Below are 12,424 nucleotides of genomic sequence, written 5' to 3'. Positions count from 1 at the left end.
ATGGATGTAGTGACGTTCAAAATACACCTCTAGGACTGGTCACCTGCTACTTGAACAGGGAGGATCCAGCTGTGTTGTCATGGAAGTAAGAATATACAATATAAATCTTTAGCTCTTTGGCTTCTCTGCTGGTGCCCGCAACTAAAAGGACCACAGGCTCCAGGTGATATGCAGATGCTGCCTAAAACCATGGTCTCTCTCAGTCCTCACCTCACACAACATCAGAGACTGGGCCTTTAGAGACCCAGGCCCCTCTTACGCCAATCAGCCAAGGTAAAATGCTCCTTAATCTTGTACCTGTGGCCTTTAGAATAACTCTTAAAAACAACTTTTAAACAAAGTGGGAAGAAAAAGTTCTCATTCCATAGTTAAATTAATGGGCTGTGGTTTGTAGGAGTCTGTGTCCTTGGGAGAGTGTTTTCAGTGGGGGAGGGAAGGTTTAAAATAAACCAGCTTTCCAAAAATAGTTGTGATTGAAAGTGTTATTATCCATAACAAATGTTAGTGTTGATGGGAGAGAGGCATGTGTGATTCTTTTGTCTAACAGACAAGTGAAAGTCATATTTCGCATTATCATGGGGTTTTCTGTGCTTTACAGAATATTTGTGAAACATTACTTGCAGGGCCATAATTGATATGGAGAAAACACCTTGTGTGTAGGGGAGATGTGTATTTCACGAAGACTGTTCAACATGAAATTTACAGTCCCATAAAGTGCTTCTACATCTTCGCCAGAGATATAGTTAAAAGGACTTTACAGTCTGAAACATCTTAAAATTGATTCTAAATTAACGTTTCCTCACATGTATTTGAGATATTGATGGGGCCCAACTCTCAGAATTTTATCAGGAAGCAATTGAGGCATGCTAAGACAGACAGACATACACACCAACCTCCACTGCTCCCCAGAGGACACCGGGTATGTGCTCCTGGGAAGGGCATCCACGTAGCCTCAGGGATGGAGCCAACTACAATGTCCTGTCAGCCTTAACAGCCAGGTGAATAACTGTGGATCAACCGAAACATAAAAATGACCAAAACCCCTCATGGGATCAGGCATCAATCATTGTGAATGACATTACAGCCCTAAGTCTGAGAATAACTTACAGGGGCCATGGCCACTTTTAACAGCCAAACTGGACTCAAGAAAATGGGGATGAGTGGCTGTTCTAGACCCCAGGAAGGAGGGGTTGATACACCACCAACAGCAGGAAAGCAGCCTGTGCCCCTCCCCTGCCGTGGATGGACCGTTTCTAGGATCAAAACTCAAAGTGCTATCAGAGATGCACCCAACGATTCTAGAACACCAAGGGAGGGAAACTTTCAGCTGGATGCTCCATATTATGGCCCCTCGAGGTTTCCTTGGATCTGTCTTCCCCATCAGCATTTTTTTTAAAACAAGAAAAGAAAACTGACAAATGGCAGCTTTAAAGTCATAGTGATACAGCTGTAAGTCATACATATGTAGTAAAGCACTGTGCAAGGTGCTGAGGGAGGTGTGAAGAGGCGCACCGCACTGCCCTGGCCTGGAGGAGCTCCAAATCTCGTAGTAGTGGGGAAGAACATGAGATTTAGAGTCAGGCTGGGTTCAAGGCCCCACTGCCCACCTGACAAAGTAAAAGAGTAATAGTGCCTGCTTCCCCCTTTTCCATCCTCCAGTCTCACTCCAGAGGCAACCACTTTCAACTCTTTTGGCTATTTCTTCTGGTGTTACTTCTATTTGTCCAAATAATGAGTTTATACTACTTGCTATGGGCTGAATTCAACAAATCCATATGTTCAAGCCCTAATCCCCAGGGCCTCAGAATGTGACTCTATTTAGAGATAGGGTCTTTAAAGAGGTAATTAAGTTAAAATGAAGTCATCAGGGTGGGCCCTAATCCAACATAACTGGTATCCTTATAAATGGAGATTAGGACACAGACACATAAAGAGGGAAGGCCATCTGAAGACACCAGAAGGCAGCCATCTGCAAGCAAAGGAGAGAGGCCTCAGAAGAAACCAATCCTGTGACACCTTGATCTTGGACACATTTATCAGAGGTACAGAATGGTGAGATAATAAATTTCTGTTGTTTAAGCCATCTGGTCTGTGCCACTTTGTCCTGGCAGCCCTAGCAAACTAATACGTTACTATTATTTGATTTGTCAATTTTAGGCACTGTTTATTTCTAATTCTGAGGAATTAGCTCTCTTGCACCCTCTAACCCCCATTTTTCTCCCCTCATTCTCACAATATAGTTTTCTACAATTTATAGTTAAATCAATAGTTAGTGTTTACATTATTGACCAAGTAAATAAACACTGTTCATTCAAGCTGTAAACTACTATTACGTTTTCCTTCTCTTACAAGTTGGTTTTACCTGGAGTTAATAATTGTTTCTTTTTTCAATTGTTTAATTTTCTAAGTACTAGAGCTGTTTTCTTCCAAATATTCCAAACACATAGCAATGATCTTTCTGAATGTTCAACCCCTAACTGATCAGTCCCATCTTCTCCCTGGAGAACTCTGTCCCAAGGACCTCTATCTTTCTGCTCCAGTTTGGACTGGCTGCTTGCTAAGCTTGGCGTACAAATGTTGTCCTGGGATTTCCTTTTGCCTGTCTTAGCTGTTGCCCTATTTCTTGGATCCACCTCGTCTTCCTTGGTTTACTCTCTCATTTTGTTGAAGCACATTCTCCAGTAGCTTCCTAAGAAATGAATTTTTTTCTGTGTCCTTGAAAATCTGAAAGTATTCTGACCTCATGTCAGATTGGTTGGGTGTGTAATTCCAGGTTAGAACAAGCTTCCCTCGATTGAGCATCCCAGGGTTGCTGTTGAGAAATCTGACATCATTCTGATTTCTGTGCCTTTGTCTGTGGCTTGTTTATTCACTCTTGATGCTTTGAAAACCTTTTCTGAAATTGTATGATGATATGCCTTGGTGCAGGTCTTTTTCAGTTATTATACTAAGCCTTCCATGCTGTGTCCTTCAGTTTTTGAAAATTTCTTTAACAGGCAACAACTAGACTTTTCATTGAGAAACTCACAAATGTCAGTCAGTGGAGGTTTTTTGTTTTTCTTTTTTCCCCACCTGGGGTTCTCAGGGCCTCTGGAGAAGAGTTTTCTACTTTCCCAGGGAGGATGAGAGGGTAGGGGTGCTAAGTGCCTGGCTGCTGGCATCCTGGGGGTGGGGTGGGGGAGGGATGAGGGCTGCCACCATGTAGTGTGTAAATCTTCCCTCCATCCCTCGGTTTTCCACCCTGTATCTCATCCCTGCCCTTCAAACCCTGCCTGAAGTCCCTGAGTATGGAGGCCTCCAGAGTTCCTCCTTATGCAGCAGGAGAGTTTAGAGTCGTCGTTTGGCTTTTGAGAGCGGAGCTCTGGGGCCGCAGCAAAGTGCTCTGCACACAGACTCCAGCCACGCCCCCATGTTTAGCCCTGTACCTCATGGCTGACCTTCTGGAGTAACTCATGCTTCCAAGGCATTAAGCGTCTTGGAGATTAAACTGGGTGAGCTGATTTGCTTCTTGTTGGTAATCCCCCCTGGTTGGCAGCTGGTTTGTAACTTCTTAGGATGTTTCAAGCCAGGTAACACTCCCCCACCTGCCTTCTACTTCCATATATCTGTTGACTTTCATCTGCTGTTGCTTCCTTCTCTGAGCTTTTGTAACTTAATACCTTTTATATTTCTTTAGTGTTAAGTCAGCAAGGTTTTGAGAGGTAGGGGGAAATACAGGGGCGTAGCCATGTTTAATCAAGAGACTACAGCCACATATTTATTTTAATCTCAACTTTTCTTCAAAATAAGATTTGATGATGATTGAAAAAAAAAAACCCTAAAACCTAATAAGTACAGTTTTAAAAAGAATTAAAGAAAGAAAACTGGGAAAGGGGAGAAACGTAGCACTTTCAAGAGTTCATATTACATTTGTAGGCTTTATGACTCCCAAATCCGTATTTTCAGTCTGGACCTCCCTCCCAGGCTGAGAATATGATTAAATGGCCACAGACGTCTTCCTTGGTAGGTTTCACACACTCTTCAAATCCATAAGTCCCAAACTGAACTCATCAAGCCCTCACCCCTGCTCCTTTCCCTATGTTGGTCCTATTTCAGTGAACGTTGCCACTCTCCTAGTCACTCAAGAGCTATGTTGATGTATTCCTCTCCCTTGCCCTCCTCATCCAATCTGCTGCCAGGTTCTGCCAATTACACCACCTAAATCTCCCTCAGATCAGTCTACTTAGCTTCATCTTCACTGCCACTGTTGTAGTTTACCCCCACCCCTCACGTGGATCGCTGCAACAGCCTCCTAACTGATCTTCGGGTTTACCCCAACCTAATCTCCACAGTGATGCGACAGTCTTCTTTTTATATCATTAAAATAAAACGCGCTTTATTTTCTATACAATTTTTAAAGGATACACTCCATTTACAGTTATTACAAAATATTGGCTATATTCTCCAGGTAGTGATGTGAGATTCTTTAAAAAATGCAAATCGTGCATATTTCCCAGCTTAAAACTCTCCAGGGGTTCCCCATTACCCTTCTTCATTCAGGCCGAAGAACGTCTTCCATCAAAGTTTTGCCGCACCTTAAATATGAGTCTGTCCCCCCTACCCAGCCCCCCATGTCACTGCTTCCAGTAAGAACTAAGGGGAGGCTGCCAGCTTCCCCATGCTTCACACACCATTCTCTAAAGTTCTCATACCGCTGGGACTTCCCTGGTGGCGCAGTGGTTAAGAATCCACCTGCCAATGCCGGGGACATGGATTCGAGCCCTGGTCCGGGAAGATCCCACATGTCACGGAGCAACTAAGCCCGTGCGCCACAACTACTGAGCCTGCGCTCTAGAGCCCTCGAGCCACAACTACTGAAGCCCGCGCGCCTAGAGCCCGTGCTCCACAACAAGAGAAGCCACCACAATGAGAAGCCCGTGCACCTCAACGAAGAGTAGCCCCTGCTCGCCGCAACTAGAGAAAGCCCGCGCACAGCAACAAAGACTCAACACAGCCAAAAATAAATAAATTCATAAAAAATAATAAATAATAATAATAATAATCATACTGTTTCTCAATCATTTCTTTTCCTCTGAGGTCAGGCGTCCTGTCCTTCCCCATCTCCCTTGTCCCAGTGCTGATTTACTTGCCATACCCTCTTGCACCCAAGTCCTCCTGTTTACCCATGAGCTGCTAGGCAATTTCAGCATCAACCTGTTCCATCTTCGTAATTTTGGCCAGCATCATCCCTGGCACATCATGGATATTCAACAAGTGTTATTTAAATTGACATCCAACACACTGTGCTCATAATGAGCATTTTAATTTCCTTAACCCCACACAGTAATTAATTAAACAGATGTCCTGGGTGCCACTCCTAGCCAAGCACTGGGACTGGCATTGGTCAATATAACAAACATATTTTTTGCCCTCAAGGTGCTTACAACCCTGAGAAAACCATAATTCAAAAAGAGTCATGTACCACAATGTTCATTGCAGCTCTATTTACAATAGCCAGGACATGGAAGCAACCTAAGTGTCCATCGACAGATGATAGAATAAAGAAGATGTGGCACATATATACTCAGCTGTAAAAAGAAACGAGTTATTTGTAGTGAGGTGGATGGACCTAGAGACTGTCATACAGAGTGAAGTAAGTCAGAAAGAGAAAAACAAATACCATATGCTAACACATATATATGTATGGAATCTAAAAAGAAAAAGGTTCTGAACAACCTAGGGGCAGGACAGGAATAAAGACGCAGATGTAGAGAATGGACTTGCGGACATGGGGAGGGGGAAGGGTAAGCAGGACGAAGTGAGAGAGTGGCATGGAGTGGCCAAATGTAAAACAGATAGCTAGTGGGAAGCAGCCACATAGCACAGGGAGATCAGCTCGGTGCTTTGTGACCACCTAGAGGGGTGGGATAGGGAGGGTGGGAGGGAGACGCAAGAGGGAGGAGATATGGGGACATATGTATATGTATAGCTGATTCACTTTGTTACAAAGCAGAAACTAACACACCATTGTAAAGCAATTATACTCCAATAAAGATGTTAAAAAAAAAAAAAAGGTGCTTACAAACTGGTGGGGTAGAGAGAAAGGGAACCAGGTGATTTTACTGAAAAGTGTAAGTGCTCTCATGGGGGTAAATCCCAGGGTCTGCTGGGGCTTGTAGGAGAGGCACAAAATCTGGACTCTGGTGACCTCCATCCAATCCAGCATCCACACTCATGGTCCACAGCCTAAACTTTGTGAATAGCCTGGGAAGTCTATAATTCCAAGCTCCTTACCCTCCCACCTCTTCCACCTGTTCTCAGGAGATCTACTCTTGGGCTTCACAAAAAAGTTATAGGCCATTAGGCAAAAACGTCCTCACAGTCTCTTCATTCTTCCCATGTTATGGTATCCATGCCCATCCTTCTCTTTTCCTTCTTTACCCCTTTACCAGAGCTCTACACCCACCCATCCTGCCTCTTTAGAGCCCCCACTCCATCCACTACTCCCTCTTCCCCTGGATCCTCAACTGCTCTCTTTAATTAGGCATTTTTTCTTGTTAACTTACTTAATTCTTGCCTATCCTAAAACAAAAATCAGCAAAAATGAAAACAAAACCCACTCACCTCACCCTCTTGTCCCCCTGCAGTCACCTCTCTGGTTTTTGCCCTTCATAGAAAAGCTTCTTAAAAACAGTCTACACACTCTTTTCTGATCCTCCACGGACCAGTCTCTCCTCAACCCACTGCAATTCTGCTTCTCTGCACTCCCCCTTCACTTGCTTGCACATTCAGCCATGTCTCTGATAACCTCCTAATTGTCCAGGTCAATGAGGACATCTTAGTCCTTTGTTTACTTGTTCTGTTGCTGCAACAACTAACATCACTGACAATCCCTCCTGCTCAAAAGGCTATCTTCCCTGACGCCTCTCCACCCTGACATCTTCTCTTGGACAGCCTGCATCCCTGGCTGCTGCCTCCTGCCATCCCATCTTTCAGTTTCCAGTGCCTGTCACATTGTACGTAAATCCTCAGTAAATTGTCTCAGATGTGACTAGGAGTCCCTCTGCCCCACTGCCAACCTTACTATCAGCAATTCCATTCAACGTGAAAGTCAACAAATACTGAGAGACAAGTGTGTCCCATCCTTGGGTTTGGCCTCTAGGGATAATTGTGAGAACAAAACAGAGTTCCTTCCCTCAAGGGGTATGCAGTTTGGGGGTGGCATAGAGACCTGTAAATAAACCATTTTAAGTCCAATAGTGTGGTAAGCGCTAGGATGGGGCAAGCACAGGATACTTTGGGAATGTGAGCGAGGGACACCTAACCCAGCCTTAGTTGGGGTGCGGGCTGTTATGGAAAATTTCCAGAGGAGATGCCATCCAGGCTGAAAGGCATCTGCAGCCAGTCAGGTGAAGAGGTGAGGAAGCTGTACTCCAGGTAGAGGGAATAAAATATGCGGAGGCTCAGAAGCGTGCGAGTGTAAGGTATATTTAAAGAATTGCGAGTGGAACGCAGTGTGTCGTAATGGTTAGGAACACACACTGGAGTTGGATGATCTTCCACCTCCCAGCTGTGTGACCTTAGGCAAATTGCTTAACCTCTCCAGGCTTCAGTTCTCTTACCTGAGAAGAGGGGATAATAATACCTCATAAGGTATTATGAGGTATTATGACCCTCATAAGGGTCAACAAACTGCCTAACATATAGGAAACCCTCAATAAAGCTTAGTTCTTATTTTCATTGCTAAGATTGTTCAGAGTGGCTGGAGCACAGTATGAGGATGGAAGCGGCAAGAGACGAGGCTGGGAAAATGGGTGGAGGCCAGAGAACAAGGGGCCCTTGATGCTCGGCTGCAGGGTCAGCACTCTACCCTGAGGGCAACGTGAGGATTTTAAGTCAAGGGCTTTAAGTCAAGAGTGACAAGAAAAGACTTTGTTCTAGGAATAGCATCTTGACTCTAGTGTAGAAAGGTGATCAGAAAGGGGCAAGACTGGAGGCAGGGCACCAGTTAGGAAGCTGTTCCCATAATCTCGGCAAAAGATGCTGATGACACTAGGGTTGGAGAGAAGTAGAAATGCCACATAGGAAGGAGCGACAGGACCTGGTGACTGTGTGACTGTGGAGGATGAAAGGGGGAGGAATCAGGGAGGACGCCCAGATAACCTTGCTTCCTACTTCACAGAGAAAACAGGGCCCATCAGGAGCAAATCCCTTCTCTCCCTCCATTTTTTTGGGGGGGGGGGCTGTGCCACGTGGTTTGTGGGATCTCAGTTCCCCGACCAGGGATTGAACCCGGGCCACGGCAGTGAAAGCCTGGAATCCTAAGCACTAGGCCACCAGGGAACTCCTTCTCCCTCTATTCTTTTTTTTTTTTTTTTTTTTTTTTTTAGCTATGTTAGGTCTTCGTTGCTGTGCACGGGCTTCTCATTGCTGTGGCTTCTCTTGTTGTGGAGCACTGGCTCTAGGCATGGGGGCTTCAGTAGTTGTGGCATGCAGGCTTCAGCAGTTGTGGCTCACGGGCTTTAGAGTGCAGGCTCAGTAGTTGTGGCGCATGGGCTTAGTTGCTCCACGGCATGTGGGATCTTCCTGGACCAGGGCTTGAACCCGTGTCCCCTGCATTGGCAGGCGGATTCTTAACCACTGCGCCACCAGGGAAGTCCTCTCCCTCTATTCTTAACCTCACCACATGGGCACGCAGCCTTTCCGTGTGCGCTAGATTCTGCCCCTCTATCTTCAATCTCTCCATCTCCTCTGACTCCTCTTAAACTTGCTCGATCTCTGTCAACCCCAACAAATACATGAACAAAGCCTTTCCCTCAAGCTTCTACACTTCCTCCCTTCTTCACCCCCAAATTTCTCCTTCTGGCCTACAGGATGAAGTCTGAACTCAATGTGGCATTCAAGATCCTTCAAAACTTGACCCCAGCCTAGCCTCATCTGCAGTTACTTCCACATTGCAGCAGACACCAACTTCTCAACTCCCCAGGCCCTTCCAGGGCCCACTTCAATCTCAACCCTGCTCTGCCATCAGGAATGGCCAGCCTCCTTTTTGCCCTTTGGCTAATTCCCCAAGACAGCTAAGGGTTCTCAGGTCTGTGGTCCCACTTATGCCACCTCTTCTCCTGCTATGCTGTAAAACTTCACCGTCCCTCCCACTAGAGTGTGAGTTCCTCAAGGGCAGGGGTTGGTCCTCCCTGTCTCTATGTCCCCAGGGCCTGCCTAATGCCTGGCACAAAACAGCTGTTTAATAAATGCTCGCTGGTGAATGAGTAAAGAAATCAGCCAGCTCCCGTTTAGATGGTTATATCTGAATGTTCATGATATGTAGGTCCATAAAACTACCAACTTCCCAAAGCTGCCATGCGTAGAGTGGCAGAATCTCCATCCAAGAAGGCCAGTGCATAGTCTATGAGGCATTTTACAGCTGACAGGAAATAGCAATGTCAGCAGCGGTGTCATCTTTGGACACTAAGGACAGGGATTCAGTGCCATGAACGGTCAGTTAAATTGTAATTGGAGTGAACTGTTCCTCTGCAAACCATAATGTTCTTTAGCTGCAGCCAAATGGCATTTAAGAAGGAGAGAAAATTTTTTGAAATGTCAAAGAAATCATTTCCAATTTGGTGCTCACAACCAGAGACTCTAATGATCAGTGGAAATGAGAAGCAAACAAATTAGCACTAATGGATAATGGCTTTTGGAAAAGAGGATTTAATTTATAGTCAACTGATCATGGCATGCAGCATGCAGTAAAAGTCAGTTTCACCAGCTTGATCATAAGAACCAGAGCACACCCAGAATGCCAGAGAAAAATATACGTGTGCCATCATGCTTATTGGAAACTCTCTGTAAGTGGCAGCCAATTAAAATGGTCATTATTTTACCTTGGAGAGAAAATGGTCTGAAAAAATCAAAGCACATGAAATTAAAATCTGGATTAGGAACCTCGGTCCAAATTGGTTTGTTTGTGGCCTTCTAACCTTGGCAAGGTCTTCTGCAAGGACGACAAACCTACTTTGTCTTCAGCCCAGAGTGGACTCTTTGTTTTTAATTTCCTCTCCATCTTCAGAGGTGATTAATAAATCTGGACTCATCCATAAATCATTTCTATAGCAGCCAAATGGTTCTTCTTCGTGCCAGGAAACAAAAATCACAGAAATCTCAAAACCCTCAGTTCTTGTACTAAGCCAAAGGTCCTTACCAACAAGTGAGAAGAGGTATTAAAAATCAGGGCTTCCCTGGTGGTGCAGTGGTTGAGAGTCCGCCTGCTGATGCAGGGGACACGGGTTCGTGCCCCAGCCCAGGAAGATCCCACATGCCATGGAGCAGTTGGGCCCGTGAGCCATGGCCGCTGAGCCTGCACGTCCGGAGCCTGTGCTCCGCAACGGGAGAGGCCACAACAGTGAGAGGCCCGCACATGGCAAAAAAAAAAAAAAAAAAAATCAAAAGGTCACTAGGTTTCGTTTCTAAATAAAATTTCCCAGAGGGCTTTTTTCCTCCTAAATCAGAAGACACATTTCTAAAAGCAAGAAGCCTCCAGGGCATAGGCTGCCAGCCTGGCTCCTTGTCCCCACATGGCCTCGGAGATAAGGCAGTCACTGTCTCCTGTTCCTTCGGGTTCCACCTGCACAATGGGACAGAGGCCTTCTCCCAACCCGACGCTTCACTCTCAGCTCCTCATTCAGAGAGAGAGGGAGAAGAGATAGAGACATACACAGAAACATTCTCCTTTCAACTTCAGGCCAGCCAAAGAGGGTGTCCTGGCCTTTACTTCCACCTCAAGGCCAAATGCAACATAATTTGCCACTTTCTTCTCATAGACGCCCTTCCTTCTGCTCCCCACTCATACCCTCTTCACAGACTCCATCTGCCCCATCTCTTCCCCACAGCCAGCCACCATTCCCTCCATCCTGTTTCCATAGACCATTTTCCCCATCTCCTTCCTGCAAAACCTACTGCCGTCACCAGCTTCCCAGACCTACCCTCATTCTCTACCCATGGACCCCCTTTTCCTCTCCCCAGACTCACTTCTGCCCCCAGCTCCACTCCACAGGCCTGGCTTCATGCCCTCCCCACAAAATGTAACTCTCTAGGTCAACCAGAGTCTCTCTGCCCACGTTCTCCTCACCCCTTCATTGCTCTATGCTTCATCTTCCTTGACCTGATTTCCTGTCCTTCCTTCCCTTCCCAACCTTCTTACTCTTCCCTGGAAAACTTTTGTTTCTGATCAGCAAAGTCTCCTCCACACTTAGCGGCTCCACACTCGCTCTGCTCACCTCCAGCCTGCCCCGGAAGCTGGCTCTTCCTCAGGGCGCCACTTCTGCATAGCCGACCCTGGAGGAAGCTAGCTGCTTATACTCTTAAACCCAAGGGATCTCAGGACTGGGAGAGGAGCTAATGTCTCCCCACCAAAGTCCAATTCAGTTCCTATTCTACCTGCTCTTTGTAAAAACCCTTGCTACTTTAGGGTCATGCCATTCAGCTGTATTGACCTTTGCCCCTCCTCTTGCTGTCATCTACAGACTCCAGAACAACCTGCTTTACTGGTACCTGGCTCACAAGCATCCTCTTCCCTTTTCCTTCCTCAGGTCCTGCCATCGTCTGGGGGGATTTCAATGGCCATGTCAACATCTTGGCTGTCTTCTGTACTCCACTTTGGCCACCTGCTACCATGGCCATACTCTGGGCCCTGTCATCACTTGAAACTACTCAAACTTCATTACTCCACTTTCTCATCATAACTCTCTCATTCAACTGTTTCCAAGATATGGGTTCTTGGACTTCATTGGGATCTCCAGCCCATAACACTTTTACTCTCTCCTATGCAGTTTAGGGTCTAAGATCCACCATCTCAACCACTCTTTTGCCAGGATCCTCAACTTCCTTGTCCTTTGTTCTTCCATTTCATCCACCTGATAAAATTCAAACCTGGATCAACTCAATTCACCTCTCTGCAGCCACCAGTAGATGGCTGAATATTGTTGGGGGAAAAATCCATAGCACACAGCCATGCAGACTGCTGCTGCTACAAAATAATGGTCACCAACCTCAATAGGGCTCTAACTTCCCAGAAAGCTGTATGCTACCTCGGTCATCTTGCTCCCATTCTCCACTGCAGCGATTTCAATCCTTCTCTGCTGGTCTCAAATCTTGCAAATCATCTCCAATCCCTTTCTCCCTGGCTGATACCATGTCCCTATTCCATAGAAAAAATAGGAACCACCATACAAGAATTCTCTCAAGTTCCTGCCACCAAATCTACTAATGTACTAATCTCACATGCCTCCTTTCTGTCACAGTGCAAATGTCCCTCTAAGTGAACTTCTCCACTAATGTTTTGGATCCCCTACTCAGGAGTCCCCAGCCCCCGGGGCCGTGGATGGGTAGCAGTCTGTGGCCTGTTAGGAACTGGGCCGCACAGCAGGAGGTGAGCGGTGGGCAACGG

General features: G+C 46.0%; 1 protein-coding gene across 1 annotated transcript in view; it reads right to left on the bottom strand.

The window, feature by feature from the left end:
* ARMH1 (armadillo like helical domain containing 1) overlaps positions 1 to 12,424 on the bottom strand; it is a 47,567-nt gene that overhangs the window by 32,978 nt on the left and 2,165 nt on the right. The window contains exon 2 of the mRNA XM_060083048.1: positions 894 to 1,006. The gene's annotated coding sequence lies outside the window, so the exon portion shown is untranslated. The remainder of the gene's footprint in view (positions 1 to 893; positions 1,007 to 12,424) is intronic.

The sequence above is a fragment of the Mesoplodon densirostris genome, chromosome 2, assembly GCF_025265405.1.
Source record: "Mesoplodon densirostris isolate mMesDen1 chromosome 2, mMesDen1 primary haplotype, whole genome shotgun sequence".
NCBI lineage: Eukaryota > Metazoa > Chordata > Mammalia > Artiodactyla > Ziphiidae > Mesoplodon > Mesoplodon densirostris.
This window is presented reverse-complemented; position numbering and strand designations above follow the sequence as displayed.